At 41.2% G+C, this 5599-nt stretch overlaps 1 long non-coding RNA gene across 2 annotated transcripts; it reads left to right on the forward strand.

Moving 5' to 3' along the window:
* Positions 1-2133: 2133 nt before the first annotated feature.
* LOC138954959 (uncharacterized) lies at positions 2134-5379 on the forward strand. Of its 2 annotated transcripts, XR_011452036.1 has the most exons (3): positions 2134-2560; positions 3210-3329; positions 3683-5379. It is a non-coding gene; the product is annotated as an uncharacterized lncRNA (long non-coding RNA). The 2 variants fall into 2 exon arrangements; XR_011452035.1 differs by lacking the exon at positions 2134-2560 and having other exon boundaries at positions 2995-3329.
* The last annotated feature ends 220 nt before the right edge of the window (positions 5380-5599 follow it).

Consider the following 5599-nt stretch of genomic DNA (forward strand, 5'->3'; position numbering starts at 1 on the left):
AAACCAAAATCATCCAATACTCACCACGCCGAAGAAATGCTTCGAATTCTTCAGACAACTGTTCCCGTCAAAGGTCGACCGCGTGCTGCAGATGCAGTAGCAAAACGTTGCAAAACTTCTGTCGTAAGTCGAACCAGCGTATCGAACGTGCCAGCAAAATGCTGCAAAACTTCTGACTTCGTGAATCAAATCACTGAGCAACACTTTTAAACCCTTCTGGTGTAAGTCGATTCACATTTGCACCCCAAGAATCTTTGAAAATCACTCTGATTTTAAGTCGACACTGTCGTCGACTCAGCAAACGTACCAGCAATGTTATTCAAAACGTAAAAACAACGTCCAGCACTGAATGCGTTAGAAGAATCTTGCAGAACTTCTGAGGTAAGTCGATCCGATGCTGTTGCTGATGCTGATGCTGTGATACAACCGTCGAACGCTGAAGAAGAAGAAGAAGATCCGAAGCTGCGAAAACGACAGCGACGGAATGCACTACACGCAGTCTTGCAATGAAAAGTTAAAGCGGCCCACGTCGAACTCAGTCTGGACTAAGTCGAAGGGATCCATGAAAAAAGTCATACCAACGCAGCGACTGCACCAGGAAACAAACTTGTAAAACGTGTGTCCTCGGATTGATACGCATCCTCACACATCCACACCCACACACACCAAAGGACATCGATGACGAGTGTCCGTGCAGCATCCGCTGGAGACAGGTACGTCCGGCCTGCAGGGAATGAGATTTTATATTCAGATCGTTACCATGGGTGTCCCTAAATATACATACCGCACAAACTAACACACATCAAATTCAAAACTTGCAATTAACTAATGTGCAGTCACACAAAAACCGTATAGACACCGACGTCATAATTATGGACAGTGCAAATTCCTCAAGAGATTGAAACAGCTGGTCTGCAGCGGTGCCGTGGTGGGTGCCACTATACGCAATGCACGAGTAAGAAAACTTTGTGGAAAAAATGTGCACGTACACACACACACACCAAAAGTTAGACACCGATGACTGTCCGTCCAGCAAACGCAAGGGACTTATACTACTGGACTGCAGGGACGAAGGTTTTTATACAGAGAGCGGTGCCGTGGTGGGTGCCACTATACACACCGCACAGTCTTCATTCACACTCTCCCGTGAGAGTCCCGCTGGTGACAGTGACCGCTTCGCAGCACTGGCCGAGACGCACGTGCTGTTTGGGTTTTGCTCTTTAGCTGCTGTGTCGCTGCACCGATGCCCCTAATGGCTTTGTCGTGGGGGCGTAAAACTTAAATTCATCTCGGTCGTAGCGCCAAAAAAACCGAACATTGTCCATCATTATAAAGATCAACACACTATTTACAAGGATCACTCAACACGATGTTTACATGGTCCCTTCTCCCCGCCCCTCCCCTGGATGTTTGCAAGATCAAAGCACTCGATAACAGTCCAACAACCTCGTTGAATTCAATTAGATTATGTGACATATCACGCTTGATATCATGGCATCATGTTGTTGTTTGGGACACTCGCCTCTTCGTTCGTTCATTCATTCAAGTAGGCTTTGTTGCTAAGACGTGAGGATGCGGGGAGTGGGCAGCATAATGATAGATTGTTCATCCCCCAAAACAAGGACTGCAAAAGGCAACACTTTCGAGACAGAAGGCCTAAACTGGAAGCGAAAAAAGCCGAAACTATCGTAGTACAACAGGCTCAGAAAGGTGTGACAAAAAGCCTGATGATTGAATGTTTGCTTGCTTGCTTGTTTCTTTTTTATATTTAGTCAAGTTTTGACTAAATATTTTAACATCGAGGGGGAATCGAAACGAGGGTCGTGGTGTATGTGTGTGTGTGTGTGTGTGTGTGTGTGTGTGTGCGTGTGTGCGTGCGTGCGTGCGTGTAGAGCGATTCAGACCAAACTACTGGGCCGATCTTTATGAAATTTTACATGAGAGTTCCTGGGATTGATATCCCCGAACGTTTTTCTCCTTTTTTCGATAAATGTCTTTGATGACGTCATATCCGGCTTTTCGTGAAAGTTGAGGCGGCACTGTCACGCTCTCATTTTTCAACCAAATTGGTTGAAATTTTGGTCAAGTAGTCTTCGACAAAGCCCGGACTTCGGTATTGCATTTCAGCGTGATTAGTGGGGCTCCTATGTTGCAGAATCACTCAACAATTAATCACATCTTGTGACAAACATCATACTTCGTGATATTGTTCCTTATGATGTTTTAAATGATTTCAGATACAGAGCCACTTCAGAAATTGATTTTTGTGTTTATAATAATGAATAAAAGGCTGCACCTACAGCAGACGATTTTCATACCAAAAGCCATCAGCAGTAAATATTTCCAACTCAGCAAATGTAAACTTCAATTATTAACAATGCACCAGAAGTTGTCCGGTGATAATATATACATGAAATAAATATTTTCATGGGTACTTTTGTGTTCTGTCATTTAGTTTTATATTTTTTTTAGAAAAGTATATATCCGCAGCTACAAAATTCAAGATGGCGGCCTCCGTACCAATGCGTGTTTTGATTGAGCGAAAACAACGTTTGTGAGGGTAAGTTTTTAAGATTACCCTTTCATTCACCAATTTCACGTCATTTTAATCTTTATTTGTCCCCTCGGGTCTGTTTTTGATCGGCTGAAGCGCTGAAATGCTGCACACTTTCAAATCTTGCTGAAACTGGATTGTGATAGATCTAGATCTATCTGTTGATTGAATGAAAGAAAACCATGCTCGCCATCCACATGATTTTGGACAAGTTAAAAGAACTTTGAATAAAAGGCAAGGAGACAGAGATTGTTCAAGGCATGATAATTAGTCCTGCCTATTATAAAGGACTTGACTTCCATAAGTTTCTAAAAAGACTGAGGGGGGAGGGGGAGTGACTTAGAGTGAGTAGGCCACAGTGACAATGACATGTACTAACTAGTAGGAGGGCCAGCTTGGGGGGGGGGGGGGGGACCATTCCCCATGTCTCTACGGTCTTGTGATCAAACTTTCAAAGATGATAGCTAAAAGACAAAAGTAGGCTATGCAATAAGCTGATGTGCTAATGAAATGAGAAATGAGTGGTTTTGAAGAAAGTGGTACCTCTCTCTGAGTCTGAGTCTCAACACTGTTACGATTTTGGTGTGTTACTTTTTTCTCAACCTTTTACTTAATTTAGGTTGACCGTGCATTGATGTGCATTTTATTTTAACAGAATATACAACTGAGGGTTACACCACATGCGGGTTCCTGAGAACAAGAGTGCTGCGTGAATACATTATGAGCAATTCTGCCGGTGCCACACAAACGAGCTGATTTCACCATTACTATCAAGGTTGGTACCTAATACCTCCAGAGTAGCTGAACAGTTTGCATCTTTTTTTTTGATAATTAACAAGACTGTATGCACACATATGCGTAAGCTACCTCTGTGAATTTGGTGGGTTTACCATACCCTCACAAGGGTCAACATTCTGTAAGCGACTGTTAGAATTCTAATGAATGTAGCGGCCAGCAAGATTTAAGAGTCAGTTGGGTAACTGGAAACAGTTTTTTTGTATTGACCTTAAATAGTAAGAATTATACAAATAGTTAAAATACAATTTTTGCATTTTATCTTTTGTGTGAAGACTTTGGCTAACTCTCTGAGATAGTAAACATTATTCAAATAAAATTGTCACTTTTCAGCTTTTGTATGAAGGGTACCCCAGGTGGATTTCCTACACCATGGATTTAGAGGAGGCCAGACATCTAAGACGGTCTGCTTCTCATCCCAGCTGATTTCAGTTTTCTGCTTATGAAGTGTGCATCGCTATGGAAAAGGATTCAGCCATTTTTTGCTCACCACATTGCCAAAGCCATTGGCCCCGAGAAGTCACCCTGCCTGCCCATGTTTCACAGTTTTACAGACTGTGATACTGTGTTGTTCTTCGGTGGTATTGGGGGCTTGACAAGTATGGCATGCATTAGTAGACATCACACAATCTTTCCTCAGGTTGTCTGCTCTTCTTTGAGAGCTAAGTACTACTGACAGGTCAGTTCAAGAGCATTTTGTGGTACTTCTGCAGGACAAAACCAAACTTCCTGGGTGTGAACAGTGCTAGAAGGTACCTCTTCAGTCAAAAGCGCTGCCAAATTCCCCAAAACACCCTTACAAGTAACGTGCAGGACATGAGTTTGAGAAGAGCAATCTTCCAATTAGACTACGTCAGTAAATATACAATCAGGCAAACAACCCAACACCAATAATTGTGGGGCTGGCAGTCCAAGGCTGGAAAGTGAGAGTTATTTTGGACGAGCCTTCAAGAGGTATCCAGCATGTGCCGAGAACGCATGAAGTGTGGAAGTGCTGTACAACAAAACGCTGCAAATGCTGCAAAGAAGGACTGAAGAGCTCTGCTCTCTGCAGCTGTGCTTGCATGCCTGTGAAAATCAGCAAATTAAACTGTGTACAAATATTATTGCACCCATTTTCGTACCCCAACTCAAACATTCATTCCCGTATCATTTTATTCAAACTTTTTATGCCAGTAAAGGCTCTCACAAATGGCACATCTTTCAGATAAAAGAAGATTTAGTTACAGGGGTCACATGACCGCCGCCAAATAAGGGTACCCTTAACGTGACAAAGGGGATGTGATCACAACTTTAGGTACCCATTAAAAAGTCACACAAAAAATTCATGAGGCACAACATCTATCCAGAACAGGATGAATACTTTTTAGTGTTATGTCATTATTATACCTTTCATTTTTATCAATTTGATTTTTGGGGTACCCTTATTTAGGCGGCGGTCACATAACCCATGTAAATTCAATCTTTTATATTAAAAGAGTTCCAGATAGCCACGATGTGTGCCCTTAATAGCATAGACAAATGGAATAAAATGGCACAGGAATAAATGTTTTCGTTTTGGTACGAACATTTGTGCGATAGTTTTTTGTTGGCACGGGTTAGGTAAGCCAACGATTCTTCAACCCTGCCACCCACCCCGTCCAACCAATCGCTGCACCATTGATCATGTATACATGTATTGTTATGTTTTAACAATTGTTTCTGTTAGTTTCTATTGCAAGAGAATGACTTGTAGCATCAAATACGCCTGAATACCTTTTTCACAGGCGGCCATTTTGATTTTTTTTTTAAACTACTGATTTTAACATTTTTCTCGGTTCCTCTGTGTCAGGTTTTGTTAAGCACATAAAACCATACCTTTATACCAAATTTGGTGTTTGTCACATGAAATGAAATATGCCTAACATACCCAACCGTTTTTACTGGCGGCCATTTTGAATTTTGTTATAAAAACTACCGATTTTTTAATTTTTCGCGGTGGCTCTGTATCAGGTTTTGTTAAGCACATAAAACTGTACATGTATGCCAAATTTGGTGTTTGTCACAAGAAATGATTGATTTTGCAACATAGGAGCCCCACTAGATGGCTTAAAAATTAATTCATGACTTTGGTCATTAAAAATCTGAAAATTGTAAAAAAAAATAAAAATTTATAAAACGATCCAAATTTACGTTTATCTTATTCTCCATCATTTGCTGATTCCAAAAACATATAAATATGTTATATTCGGATTAAAAACAAGCTCTGAA

The sequence above is a fragment of the Littorina saxatilis genome, unplaced genomic scaffold (genome assembly GCF_037325665.1).
Source record: "Littorina saxatilis isolate snail1 unplaced genomic scaffold, US_GU_Lsax_2.0 scaffold_2675, whole genome shotgun sequence".
Taxonomy (NCBI): Eukaryota; Metazoa; Mollusca; class Gastropoda; order Littorinimorpha; family Littorinidae; genus Littorina; species Littorina saxatilis.